Below are 15,736 nucleotides of genomic sequence, written 5' to 3' on the forward strand. Positions count from 1 at the left end.
AAACTTTATAAAACCACTATTTTATGGAGGTAAATTTTTACTCACCCTAAAAAAGTGCTGCTCTTTAGTAATGACTCTTCTTTGTTAGTCAAAGAGTTAAAACCATCTCTTTTACTCCCAAATGAGTGTCAGTCCTACTCAGAGGTGCCATGTTTTATTTAAAACATACTCTTTCTCAGTAACCACTTTCTTCTAATTGGCAAGGCAAAGCCAGGTCCCTAAAGCACATAGCTCGTTACATTCAGTTTGGATTACAAAAACACACGATGAAACAAACTGCATCGAAATGTACAAATTAACAGCACAGGAGTATGGGACAGGGAGGTGGAATTAGATTGTAATATGGAACAAAACCCACAGGGAGGCTGGGGAACAAATCACTAGTGTCTCTATAAACTATACAAGGTTTCCAAATGAGCAAATACACAAGGCAGAAGACAGGCTTTCCCATAATTCAACCAAATTACTAACTATAACTATGGATACAACAAAACCAGACTTTTTTTTTTCAACACCATTATGCACACATGTATGAGAGAATGGGAATACCAAGAACGTTTAAGAAATGAAACCTGCAGGCTGCACTATTTAAATATGAAACTCATCTTTGCTTTCACACTGACAATGTGCAAACAGCCCTGCAATTAAACCACACCTCCAAACATTTTCTTAAAAAATCTTCTGAGAAGCTAAACACAGGAGACTAAATTAGAAATGGTGCTTTACTATGCAGCACAGAGACCAAGGTTAATGAGCTAAAAGTTATATGAAGAAGAACAAGAAAGATGTTACAAAATGAAGATCTCACCACCAAAATAGAAAATGCATTAGACAACTCCCCGCACCCCCCCCCCCCCCCCCCCCCCCGCCCTTCCCGCCACATATGCACACCTTTTCCCAAATTAGATACTCTGTGAAGCTTCCAGCACAGTTTCTCTGATTTTCTCTGGAGATCTAGAGGCAAACTGCAATTGAACCAGAAGAAAAGAGAACAGGAAAAGTGTATACCCTTAACCTACATACAAATGCAAAACAATACTACTGCTACTTCCTCACAAGGCCTTTACAGAACAATCCCATCTAAACCTACCACCTTCACTCTGAACAAAATTTAACAGTGGGAAAAGATTATAATGCATCTAAATACCTGAAATCAAATCTCAGTTCCTTGTTTTAAAATTAATTTAATCGGGAAAATTATTTTATCCATTTAACAGCAGTTTCTTATCTGTAATATGGAGATACAAAATCACCAAAGTTGTAAGGATCAAATCAGATAATGTGCAAAATGGCCTCATAATATAAAAGGGCTACGGATATCTTATTATTGCAATGACTTCATCTAAGGATTTTATTGACTTCTTAGAAACATTATCTGTCCGTGCCCTTTCTCCATTTTATTTCATCAACAGTAATCCTTGTGTTACTTCCATTTTAAGTATCTTTTTTTAAAAGCATTCCCCCTTTAATACGTACGTACCTTTGTTATTTTTCTTCAAACCAGAAGCCTTGAATTAAAGTTTCTTCTTCTTTCTTATCAGTTTTTAGTTTAAAAGTAATTTAAGAAATTTAAAACAAACCTTTGTTAATAATTAAGATTGTTAACATACAGAAAGTTCTACTTTACACACTAGAATCAGCTGAGTAATGGGGCTTCTAAATGTTATAGTATTTTGTATTGTTAAAATTCATATTTTAGGTATATAATTAATGGCCTGCCTTATCATTTTACTACCACCCCTATTGTGGACTAAAAATTAAATGCATGGGGGTTATAACCAGAAAGTGTTAAAAGCAGCCTCACCCTAACCCTCTCATTCAAGGCCAAAAAAAACTGAGATTAAGAATTACTCTAAGTATCTGTGGCATAGTGGAGTCAAGATCACTGAAGCACAAAAATAGTCTCATGGTGCTTTCCTGTGTCTATCTGATAGTTATTGATATTCCTGCCAAGCCAAAAAGGAAGAAGCCCATAAACCTACCTGATCGTGTAGTTTGCATAATCTACTAAGAATATGAAACACAGGCAACACGAGCAGTTAACTCTTACAGAGCTTTGTAGGTCATCAAGGGTTGTTGCCTTATTACACAAAGGGGCCAAACACATCTAACCCAAGCAGATCTCAGAACTAGGGGATTCTCCAAGCTTCTTTTGGTAGAGGTATACCATCAGTATAAAATTTGAGCACATATCTCTTACATGTCTATTTTTTTTAAATAGTTATATTTCCTGCAGTAGACTGAATGGTATGCACCCTCCTCATATCCCTCACCAAAAAATATTATATATCTCTCTAAAACCTATATATATAATCTTATTTGTTAAAAAGACCTTTGCAAATTAATTAAGAATTTCAAAATAGGGGCATCTGGGTGGCTCAGTTAAGCATCGGCCTTCACCTCAGGTCATGATCCTGGGGTCCTGGGATGGAGCCCCAAGTCAGGCTCCCTGCTCAGCTAGGAGTCTGCTTCTCCTTGGGCCCCTCCCCCTGCTAGTGTTCTTCTCTTTCTCTCTCTCTCTCTCAAATAAACAAAAAAACAAACAAATAAATAAATAAATTTTTTTAGATGAATTTCAGGGGATCCCTGGGTGCCTCAGCAGTTTAACGTCTGCCTTCAGCCCAGGGCATGATCCTGGGATCCCGGGATCAAGTCCCACATCGGGCTCCCTGCATGGAGCCTGCTTCTCCTCTGCCTATTTCTCTGCCTCTCTCTCTCTCTCTCTCTGTGTGTGTGTCTTTCATGAATAAATAAAATCTTTTTAAAAAAATAAAAATAAAACGAATTTCAAAATAAAATCATCCTACATAAGTAGGGGCACTAAATCCAAAAGTCAGACACACACAGGAAAAAAAAAAGCCATGTCAAGATGAGGGCAGACCCTAGAGTAATGGACTAATGTATGTACAAGCAGAGGAATGCCAAGAATTGCTGGCAGGCACCAGAAGCAAGGAGAACCATGGAATGGATTTCCCCTCAGAGCCTCCAAAGGGAAACATGTCTGACTTCTGACACCTTGATTTCAGACTTCTGGCCTCTAGAACTGAAAGAGAATAAATTTCTGTTTTAATCCACCCAGTCTGTGGAAATGAGGGCTGTCATAACAAAACACCAATAAGATTATGTATATCACAAAAATTAGCAATATATATATGATAAAAGTATATAAGTAGAAATTCTAACATTTTCTGTCTATGCAATGGATAACCCTGTGCATCTTACAAAGAACATAGTTTTAGACCAACACATGGACAGAAATAAAGCCAAAAGACAGAGCCAAACTATTCTAAAAATCCTGTAACTATTACATTTCTTCCATTTCTCCCAAAAACTGACACATGGTGACAATTTTTCTACTCAAGGCTTAAAAGAAGCTACTTGTCTACTACTTACAGCATTGAGAATTTTGTTTCCTATTACAAATGCAACAATTATTTTCGACATAATTTCCATGACAACATCATCTTCAACACACTGCTTCATTTAACTTGCATAATAATTAACCACACAGTTTAAGAATGCTTATTAGTGAGACCGCAAACTGCCATGGACTAAGAGGTCATAAAGGGCTGTCAGAGAGTTCAGCTTTGCTAATCAGTTAAGGACCTGATGCCCTTTGTCTTGCTTTCATTTGAGAGCAAGGAAGTTATACCACAGAAAATAGGGTCTTTAACACAGAAATAGCCTTAACATATTCAAACAAGTTTAAAAAATAGAGAAAACTTAAGGTTGCAACTGTGGTATAAAAAAGAGTGAAAGAAACTTATGTCTCTGTCAACAGGGAACTAGATCAATTGGAGCATGGTATTAATAGAGGCGATCAATAATTTACCAACCACTTGGGACACTGACAAGTACAAAGTCAGAAACCTCCTCACTGAGTATGGGAGGTTAAGTAGGCATTGTAGTTTTAGGCAAGCAATTCAGTATCACTGTCACAGTTAATAGTTTCACTGTCATAAATACTGTAAACTGAGACTATTCCAGGTAAGTCAGGATACTGATTATACTAAATTATAAACAGTTAAAATGACCTAGAGCAACATGTATCAAGATTTCTAAAAAATTATTTAAAAAATACAAGTTGTAGAATGACTAATGCAATATCACATACATTTTTAAAATAGAATAATATCGTTTATATATATTCATATTAAAAAGTATAAATACAAAAATAAGAATAGTGATTCTTTGTGAGGTAGAAAAAGGATGTTTGGGATAGAAGAAAACTAAGAGATGTAGTTCCCTTTTAAAATATATTATAAGGGATCCCTGGGTGGCGCAGCGGTTTGGCGCCTGCCTTTGGCCCAGGGCGCGATCCTGGAGACCCGGGATCGAATCCCACATCGGGCTCCCGGTGCATGGAGCCTGCTTCTCCCTCTGCCTGTGTCTCTGCCTCTCTCTCTCTCTCTGTGTGGGACTATCATAAATAAATAAAAATTTTTAAAAAAAGGGTATATTAAAAAAAATATATATATATATATATTATAAAAGGGGGCACCAGGGTGGCTCAATGGGTTGAGTGTCCAACCTCTTGATTTTGGCTCAAGTCATGATCTCAGGGTCTGCTTGAGATTCTCTCTCTTTCCCTATGTCCCTTACCCCCACATTCACACTCTCTAAAAATAAATAAATCTTTAAAAAAGAAAATATGTTATAAAGCAAAAGGAAAACATGTTAATATTTGCCAACTCTGGTTTGGCTTGTGAATGTTTATTATATTATTTTCTGTAATATCCTGAATTTCAGATACCCACACCAGATATCCACCAAAGGACACATATTAGCTGAGAGAATTCAATGAGCTGAACTATATCTCTCATTAACCAATGCATGATCAATGTGTGTGTTATACTGGAGAAATCTTTCTTAAACTATCAGTTTTTCAAGAAATCACAGTGTATGATAGTAGCAAGTCAACAGAATTATAAGGACAGAAACACCCTATTCAAATGCTTCATTTTAAGTGCAGCAGCTGCCATTCTTCTAGAAAAGGTGATTTGAAAAGTCAAGGTATGACAAGCATACAAATTCTAACATCTTACTCCAACTTCACCATGCTATAAAATGACTCACTGGAGAGGGTAGTTTGTTTTATACTGTTTTAGTGATGGGTACAGAGTTCCCACAATTTCTAGAAGAAATCATGCATAACAAGAAGTGCTTAAAATGTTCAGATTCACTGTTCCTCTTACCGCAGATCCTCAAAATTCAACTGTAACCTACAACTCTTCTTCCCTTCCAGAAGTGACTGGTATATCAGGCCATTTACACTCTGACTTCTAACACAGAAGGGAAGCAGACAGGAGATTAGAGTGCAACTCCAAACAGCTTAAGAGTTGCAAATTCATAAGGAAATGTTTTAATTAAGTTGCTATGAAATAGGAATTTGTTACCCTATTCTGGAAATTACCATGAAAAACAAGTCGCCTTGAAGAGAAACATTTACATTTTCATTTATCTACCATTCCACCCCATACCCTGCATTGTTCTATCACTGAACTTGGATGACAACATTTAGATTCCCCATGTTGCAAGCTATAGCCAATTCGATTTTGCACATTTCAGAGAGAAATTAACCACTTCTGCACTTCTGAAATGTGTCTAAGTAGAACACACTTTTCTTCTGAAACATCTAAAAATATTTTTGTAATTACATTAATAAAAGTCTGAGCCAACAGATAAACAAAATTAAAAATAGTTAAAATCCCCCCAAATAGGGCAGCCGGGTGGCTCAGCGGTTTAGCACCACCTTCAGCCCAGGGAGTGACCTTGGAGACCCGGAATCGAGTCCCATGTCGGGTTCCCTGCATGGAGCCTGCTTCTCCCTCTGCCTGTGTCTCTGCCTCTCTGTGTGTGTCTCTCATGAATAAATAAATAAAATCTTAAAAAAAAAAATCCCCCCAAAAACTCCTACACTAAGACTACCAAAATTAAATTTTTCAACTACTTTCTTTGAGCTTTATCCCATGCAACTATATACATATATATTATGTTTAGTTATGGGTATTTACCCAAGAAAACTAAACTACTCAAAAATATATATGCACCCCTATCTTTATTGCAACATTTACAATAAACAACCTAGATGTCTGGCCATAGATGAATGGATAAAGAAGTTGTGATACATATACAATGGAAGATTAAGCAGCCATAAAAAAAGAACAAGATCTTGCCACCTGTGACAACATGGGTGGACCTAAAGTACACTGTGCTAAGTGAAGTAAGTCTGAGGCAAGGGCTGTCATTTTGACTAAGTAATCCTAGTGACAGGAGCCAAAAAAGCAGCACAGACTGTCCCCGTTTCCCTTCCTCCTTCTCTTCTCTAGTTGACTTCCCAAGCTTTTTACACTCCACAGTCCTGGTCCTAACATGTCCCAGAAACAAGAAGAGGAGAAACCTGCAGAGGAGACCAGTGTGAGGAAGCAGGGTACATGGGAAAAGAAGGCATTCTCCCTGAGATTGCCAATGAGACAAAACCAAAGGCCAAATATCCAAGCCTAAGACAAAAGCCTGGAGGCTCTGACTTCCTCATGAACAGACTCCAGAAAGGGCAAAAAAACTCTGAAGCAAAGCACTACAACATGCCCAAAGAATAAGCAGCTCCCAAGTGCAGGACCAGACAAGAATCTGGTGACTGGTGATCACATCCCCATCCCTCAGGATCTGCCCCCAGCAAGTTGTGGGGCAGTGGTCTCCCCTTGCTCACCCACTGGACTTTTACGTATCAAGGGTAGAGACAGAATGAACATCTAGTTAGCTCTTCTCACCTTACTAGCCAGAAATGACTCTAATTCTTCTGAGGGCTGCTAAGAAGGTGATGTGGGTTGAAAAGAGGTTCTGAGTTCATTTCTTTGGTTAAATTGAGATTTCTACACCCTCACTGTAAGCCCAGGTAGGGGCCAGAAATAAGACTAGAATTGGATAAGGCTGCAAATGCTTTTATCTTTTGTATGAGAAATTGGGGAGATGGGACTTCTCCTTTTGAAAGAAAATATCCCAAACTGGTTAGGCTAAGTCTTGGGACTTATATCGTTGGTTTACATCCAAAGGCTAAATTGACATACTTGGGAAAGGTTAGATAGATTGAATGAGATCTGTTTTTTGTGCTTCTCTGTGTTTTTTCCCTTAAGCTGCTATTGCTTCATGTTTCCATTATGGCAAGCTTAGATAATCCTCAACAAGAAAAACTGATTTGCTTGCCTAAAATTACAATGCCCACTTAACCTCCTATACTCAGTGTCTCTGATAGTTTGCTCTGGCTCTTAAATAAAGATTGGAGAACATCATTTACACAAAATGGGCACCTCCTCTCTCTCTTCCAGCATGTTGCTTCTACAAGTATCATGGGATAGCAGAACACTGAGTTTGGAATCAAGATATCTGGGTTCTAGTTGCACTCTGTCTCAGCGGAACTGATATGTAACCTTGGCCAAGTCATTTAACCTCTATGGATGGATTTCTAGTTCTTCATCTGTAAAAGAGCTGAATATAAGTAAGACTGATTCTAATTTAAAAATTATATAACTGCTAGCTGAAAAAAACTCTCTGGTATTCATTGTAAAACTAAGTGAGGTAGACCTATCGGTGAGCCTACAGACAAGAACCATTTTAAGGCCACATAAGGGAGGAGGAAGTTGAGATTTGGGGGCTATAAATTCAGGCAAGAGGGCCTCGTAAGTAACATGGTCTTAAGGGTCAAGAAAAACGTTCTAAGAAGCTAACTTCTATGGAAGCATCTTGCCCCCACCCACTTTCCTAGCCTTCGCAGCTAAAAAGCTTCGGGCCTGAGACACATGCTCAGTCACACACATGTGGTACAGCCCCCCCCCCCCCCATTTCAGATGTAATCAAATGCCAGATGTATTGTTAAGGAGACCAGAAGAAAAGGAACAAACTGAGCCAGCCTCCAGTTCTTGGTACTATGGCAGGGCTAAAGCAGCAGTTTCTTAGGGGACGATTCACCTTAAAGGCAGCTTGGGGGAGAGGGGGGGGGGGGGATAAGGAGCATTGGGAAATCTCTGCCTTCCTAGAGCTCAGTAACTTTGACTCCTATGGGATGGGGAGAAACAGCAATGTGAATTTGTGAGTAGGTGGAGGAAAGAGGTGCAGGTGGTCAGTACCTTCAGTCACTAGCTTGGCCTGAATCGTACTGCTAGTTAGGACAGAGAGGGCCAGAGTGACAACTAACTGTTCAAGGAGGGAGCCTGCTTGGGATTTGATCCCAGAACTCCAGATGGGATCACAACCTGAGCTGAAGGCAGATGCTCAACCACTGAGCCAGCCAGATGCCCCTCACCTCACAAATTCTGATACACAAAACATCTGGCCCAATGAGAACAACCATTAACTTACTGATATGCATACAGGGTGATGGCAGGTAGGAATATTTCTTTCCTGACTGGACATTCACTTTTCAGGTTATCACTTAGATTGGATAGGAGAAAGTTGGTGAGGAAGGAATGGAGAGAGCAGGACCCTTGAATTCCCTTGGTCCCCAGACTCCTTCACTGACACTTGTAATTGTATAGAATTATGTTTCTTGCTCCATTTCCTCATGCTATCTTCCTTAATCTAAAGTCCACGTGAGGGGGACGCCTGAGTCGCTCAGCGTTTGGGCATCTGCCTTTGGCTCAGGGAGTGATCCTGGAGTTCTGGGATTGAGTCCCACATCAGGCTCCCTGCATGGAGCCTGCCTCTCCCTCAGCCTATGTCTCTGCCTCTCTATCTCTGCCTCTCATGAATAAATAAATAGAATCTTTAAAAAAAGAATGTATTTTTAAAAAATAAATAAAATAAAGTCCATGTGAGGGATACCTGGGTGGCTCAGTGGTTGAGCATATGCCTTTGGCTCAAAACATGATTGCGGGGTCCAGCATTTAAGTCCCATATCAGGCTCCCTGTGAGGAGCCTGCTTCTCCCTCTGTCTATGTCTCTGCCTCTCTCTGTGTCTCTGATGAATAAACAAATAAATAATATTTAAAAAAAATAAAAATAAATTAAGTCCATGTGAGAAGGGGAAAATGTGGAACATCCTTGTACAGTTTTCCTCAACTGTGCCAGCCATTTTGTACATAGATATGCCATGTTGTTATATATATAAGAATACATATATAGTTTTGTACATTTTCTTTAAAAAAAAAAAAGGTCAGAGAAAGACAAAAACAGCATGATTTCATTTATATGTGGAATCTAAAAAGCAAAATAAACAAACAAAAAAGCAGAAACAGAGCCATAAATGCAGAGAACACTCTGGTGGTTGCCAGAGGAAAGGTAGGAGTATGAGCAAAATGAGTGAAGGAAAGTGGAACATATAGGCTTTTGGGTATGGAATAAGTCATGGAGATAAAAGGTACTGCATTGGGAATACAGTCAGTGACGGTGTAATAATACTGCATGTGAGAGATGCAGTTATTTGTGGTGAGTGCAGCATAACCTATAGACTTGTAAATCACTTCACTGTACACCTGAAACTAACATAACATTGTATCAACTATACTTCAATAAAAATAAAAATAAATTATGTGTGGTGTCTAATTAAAAACAGGATACCACACATACTGCTTTGTAGTCTTATCAATCAGCATTTAATTAATGTCCTGTTATTTTTGAAAGGGAAAACAAAAATCCCAAACTAATGGCATGTTAAGAGCATAAATTAAGGAACTCTATCATTCAATAATTTTTGATTTAGGCAGAAAATATGACAGCAATGAACAAGCTTGATAATTTTCCAATGGACACAAAGTATGCAGCAATGAGAAAAACAAAATCCTGTTTGAATATTGGCCTTTTCAAACACTTAACAGCCTCCCCAAGGTCCATTTTGAATTGAAAACAGTATGATAATATCAAGAAATAATAAAAGTGAACATGAAAATACTATACAGAATCGTTTTCTCCCGGCTGACAAAAGCTAGTAACAGAAATACATTAATTATAACAATATTTTCTCCAAAGTATCAGAAACTAGCATCTAAGATTACTTTTTGTTTTTAAAGATTTTATTTATTTGGGAGAGAGGGAGAAAGGAGAAAGAGCAGGGGGAGGGGCAGAGAAAGAGGGAGAAGGAGACTCCCTGCTGAGCAGTGAGCCTGATGTGGGGCTCCACCCTGGCACTCCTGGATCATGACCTGAGCCAAAGGCAAACGCTTAATCAAGTGAGCTACCCAGGCACCCCTAAGATTACTCTTTTGAATAGGTACCCGAAAACAGATTCCTACAAAACTAAGTACACACCTAGCTCTAGAGTCTATTAGAATGTGCTTCTTATAGAACATGTATCATTTTATTTATTGTAATATTCTTTACCAATAATGAGACACAGGACACACGTAACCATGAAAACAAAGATAAACTTGCTTAACTATCTTCCCGCTAAGAAATACATATATTTGAAAAGTGACACTGAAACTAATTTTCAGAAAATTAAATAACTGCACCATATTTAAATAATTAGCTCATAATTTAAGAAATGTTTGTCTGTAGTTTTAATTCATCTTTAACTGACAAGAGATCTCTTATACTTTAGTTCTTCTATTCTTGTCCCTTTCTATAAAACAACATAAAAATGCATTGAAGTATTCCTTTTCTTTTCTTTTTTTTTTTTTTTTACAGAAGTGTAGCTGACACATAATGTTATATTGGTTTCAGGTGTACAATACAACACAGTGATTGGACAAATCTGTATGTTACGCTGTGGTCACCCCTAGTGTAGCTACCATCTGTCAAACATACAGCACTATTACAGTATCATTGACTACATTCCCTATGCAGTACCCATCGTCCTCATAATTTATTCATCTCATACCTGGAAGCCTGTATCTCCCACTCCCCTTTGCCCCTACTCTCTCCACTCTGGCAACCACCAGTTTATTCTTTGTATTTATAAGTCTGTTTCTGCTTTTTATTAAAAGTATTCCCTTTCAAGAGAACTAATCTGTAATGTTAATGTTAACCAAATAAAAAAATTTCTTGTGCTGCAAATAATCATCTCTCCATATTTATGCCATCTTAAGTGAAACAGTATAATCAATTCACATCTACAATTTAAATAAATTGCTTACTTTGATTTCTCAATAAAGTGCTTTTGTCAGTCTATAAATAATAAACATTTTAGTGTCAGTTTTTAAAGGAAATTACTGAAAAGTATTAAACATTAAATACATACAGGACCAACTAGTTCTTTTTACACTGAGCACATGTTAAGTTTGTCTTCTGATAAGTAGCTATCATCAGTGTTACTCAGAGAACCTTCTGGCCCTTCAGACATATCTTCAGACTCCCTCATAAAGTATAAAATGGTGTATACATGATAGAAACTTCCTAGTCACCACAGTCCTCTATCCCCTACAGCAAGTATGTCTAAGGGCGGCAGATATAATGCCACACTGCTAAAGGAGTTACTTCAGTCAGTTCTTTAAAAATTTCTGCCTTTCCACTTATGATCATTCCATCTGATGTTTCTCTCAATCATACTTTTATTTAGCAAAACCATTCTGTGAAAAGCACTGCTGATATGGTAATACAAGAGGTCTTTGTCAATGAGATGCTAAATGTCCCAAAATATCGAAGACTAGTTAGTATCTAAATTGAGTTTGCAATTAAACAGAAAATAATACCATAGCCAATATCATTTCTACCTAAGAAGCAAGACAACTACCCTTTAGAGGCTATGCTTGACTTTTCATATGTATTTTTAACATAGCAGCAGATAATCAGATTAGTTCATACTTTGACACATAAAATCATACATTCAAACTATTCAAGAGTTCCAGATAAACAAAGGTTGCAAAAAATCAACTGGTTAGTCCTTTGTCTAAAGACAGAAAAGAAATATGTCCTATTTTCCAAAGAAAATTGGATCCTGAATAACTCAATGACTTTCCAGTAAATTTCTGCAATTCAGTGGTTTTCAAACCACAAGTGGTTTTTAAACCATAACCCTGGTAATATATACTTACATCACAACCTATTATATATTATTTTCATTTATATATGTAACACAAAGGTTTCACAAAAACAATACTTGCCCTTAACGTTTGCACTGCACTGATTATTTTCTATCCTACTCAATTTTTTAAAACTCAATCAAGAGGCACTTGGGTGGCTCAGTCAGTTGAGCGCCTGCCTCTTCATTTCAGCTCAGGTGATGATCTCATGGGTGGTGAGATCAAGCCCCATGTCAGGTGGAGCTCAGTGGGGAGACTGAGGAGTTTCCATCTCCCTCTGCCCCTCCCCCCCAGCTCATGCTTGCTCTTTCTCTAAAATAAATAAATACATCTTTTTTTTAAAAATGCTAAAAGTGTTTGTTCACCATAATTATAAATACCATGTCATGAAATTTTGTGGCTTTCTATTATAGATATTTACTGATTCTTTTAGTAAAGTCATACAAATATAAAAATGTTTAATAAAAGAAAAGGATAATATGAAAGAATATTATTTAGAGTATTATCAAAAGGGTAGAAAAGCTAAGTGGACCAAAAAAGATGCTCATGTAGCGTTAAAAATTAGAAAGGTTAAAAAAAAAATTAGAAATGTTTGTGGCAAGATGAATTGATAATTTACATTCAAGAATGCTTAAATACCATCCTTTTCAATTGTTTAGACATTCTTTCCATAATTTCAAATGAATTACAAATCTGTTAAATTATATCCTTTCTTTAGAGGTAATATAAAAATAATTAACACTCTCAAATGGGAAGGATAATATATCAACTCAAAGGTGGGAATATTCCTTATCCAAACTGAAAGTGTTTCTACAGATAGCCTTAGTCAGAGAATTATGATTCAAGGAAAGAAAATACTAAACATGTAAAAGAGGGATTGACAAGTAGAAAATAGCAAACACTTATGGTAATGGAGAAATATATACTATAGTACAATTAACTTTTCCTTTTTTTTTTTTAAGACTACATAGTAACCTCAGATAACAAGAATCCAGAAGAGCATCTTCAATCCACTGTACCTCAAATCCTAACACTAGAGTCAGTCATTTTTTGGTGCCTCCCCAGAATACTTCCTTTAAATATCCTTCTGATTATCGCATAAGAAAATCTTGGATGATAAGGGTCTTCAGGTCAAAAGCGCTTTAAGGTTAAAAGTAGCATATTGCACAACTGGGTGGTGGGGGACCTCCAAATGGCCTAAAATGATTTCAGCCAGGCCAAACCAGATTCAAAATGCCAAAAAAATAAAAACAATATCCTCCCATTTCAAAGAGAGGAATTTTGGTTAAGCAGCAAGCTGTTAAGAATAGTAAATCCAGCCAGGCTGGATACTCTTCTACGTTCATGCAAATGGCTGATACAGACATTTCTTGTTCTAACAATATGGAGAAACATTATTATTTTGTATATAATTTACCGGCAAAATTAATAATTCAAGGTTTTTTAGCAACTTTCACTTCCCATATACTCATTTCCTTTCCCTTCTGATTCCCTTTCTCTAATCTCAAACTGCCCAGGAATGTTTTATAAAGAAAAGGGATAATAATCTGAAGTGATAGTAGTTATTGGGACATCCGCTCACCATTTGGCAGAATATTTCATCAGAGGCAGTCATCAAATTAACTATAAACTAGCAACCACAATTGCTCACCTAATACTCCACTATCTCAACAAGGTTTTAAACATATTTATATTCACTTCAATTTTACATAAACAAGTTACAACTCATTTTTTCACCACATATATTCTGAAAAGCAATCTTGAAAAATAACTAACCTAATGGGACACAACAGTTGTTTTTAAAGTGATTATTCCATCTTTTAAAAGCATATTGTATACTTTATGGTATATTCTTAAAAAGAGTACTTAAAATCACAGCAGCTTTGGCTAAAATAATCTTTGTGTATTGTCCTACACATCTCATGCCTCTGCTGCAATAATGTATTTCTATACTCTATTTTCATACAGGAATGAAATCCACAAATATGTCTGTAAAGTTCAATGACTTTTCTTCTGTATTTCAAAAAGAATTCCAAATGCCACCTCCACAAGCAGGATGTTACTAGTCATTCCTTTCAAATGATGTTGAGGAAATTAAAAATATGGGGATGATAAAAAAAAAAAAATATGGGGATGAAAATAAAGAGGAAAAAAAGAGTATTTTCTTTACACACGTGAAAATACTTAATATTTTTAAAAGCAAAAAGCAAAAATGACAAAGCTGTGTAAAGAGTAAATGGACACAGATCACCAGAGAGACAATAATTAATTATAAATATAAAAAAAATCCAACTGCAAGTACAAAGAAATGCAAAGACCATAGCTGAACTATCTTCACTGGTAATTTTTTAAATTTTGTATTTAGTTAGGGACAAATACAGCTCTTTGACTATTTGATGTGAGCCCCTTTTCTCAAAGGTGCCTGACCTTCTCCCAAAGCCACACTTTACTGAATTACAAGGGGAAGCTATCTCTATATGGAGACAGTCATCAATCTAATACATGTTTTGTCTCATTGCTACTTTCATCTTTTCTGTAAAATTTAAACTCTCACCAGTAAGGAAGCATTTCTTCATATCTGTAATTGAGACATGTAGAGCAAAAAAGAATACATTCATTTAATGGCAGAGATATTGTTAAAAGTTGGATAAAACTTACCAATATTTTTTTCCTTTTAAAGATCTAAAGTATTTGAGAAATTCCAAACTTTTAACAAACTGCCAGCCTCCTCAACCCCCCCAAAATCCCTCCCACCTATCCCCTAGTTTAGGCATAAATATAAAGAACTAAAGCCTAAGTATGATTACTTTCTTGCCCAAATAACATAATGAATAGAAAGTGAAAACAGACAAAGATTCTCTCCTTGATCAATCTCTAACCAGGCTCTTCGAGACTTCTCGAGTAGGACTCAATCTTGGCCTATAAATCTACAGACTCTAACTCCAATTGGTTTCATCCACCCACTTCCCAAACATTAAAATATTTAAACAAACACTAACAGTTTCTAACAACTCAAGGCCCCAAAACCCTAGGATGACCCTAGCCCCTCTTAAAGTGCCTGCCTGAGAAAGCTCAAGGCTGTCCAAAGAATTTAAGGTTTTCTAGGTAAGACACCTGTCTACAGGCCTCTGACCACCCCATCTTAGACCATTTAGTAAAAAGGGTTTGCAACTATAAATCCTTCCTCTGTCCCTATGAAATGCATATTTATCTCCTAAATCTCAGGAGTCCCTGTCTCAAGGACATGAAAGCCATGCAATGCATGCATGATGATGCAACCATCAGGAAGGATAAGGCCTCAGTTTCTCAGTCTCAATAGGAGAACGAAATCCAAACTTCCAGGATAGTCAGCTTAAAGACACAATCAACCTACCTAGTCATTATTTACACTGACAAACCTTTAAATTTTTTTTTTACTTCCCTGACTCTATGAGCCAAGCTAGCAACCCTCCTTACTCCCTCATTCTCCACTTAAAACGCCCATTTACCTTTGCACAAATCAAAGTTGTGTTCAGTTCAAAGTGAACTCTTCATATTGTTATATATTACTGATTAAAATCTGTTCTTAGCACTTTAGTGTCCAGCTTTATCTTTGACAAATAGAAAAGGTTAAACATAGCTCAGTACAGACTTAGTTATTTCATAGAAGATCATTAGATGTAAAATTATTTTTTTAATGAAGGTTAAATTCATGTAGGAGTCATAATTTAAGGAGTCAATCAATCAGCCTTTGGGCTGTTAGCAGACATCAAGCCCAAGCCCTTCATGTTACAGATAATGACTCT

The 15,736-nt window shown here is 36.9% G+C and overlaps 1 protein-coding gene across 2 annotated transcripts in view; it reads right to left on the bottom strand.

Annotated features, from left to right (window-relative positions):
• Positions 1-15,736, bottom strand: part of ZFAND3 (zinc finger AN1-type containing 3) — a 328,565-nt gene that overhangs the window by 210,058 nt on the left and 102,771 nt on the right. The gene's annotated exons all lie outside the window — the stretch shown is intronic.

This window comes from Vulpes lagopus, chromosome 1 (assembly GCF_018345385.1).
Source record: "Vulpes lagopus strain Blue_001 chromosome 1, ASM1834538v1, whole genome shotgun sequence".
Taxonomy (NCBI): domain Eukaryota; kingdom Metazoa; phylum Chordata; class Mammalia; order Carnivora; family Canidae; genus Vulpes; species Vulpes lagopus.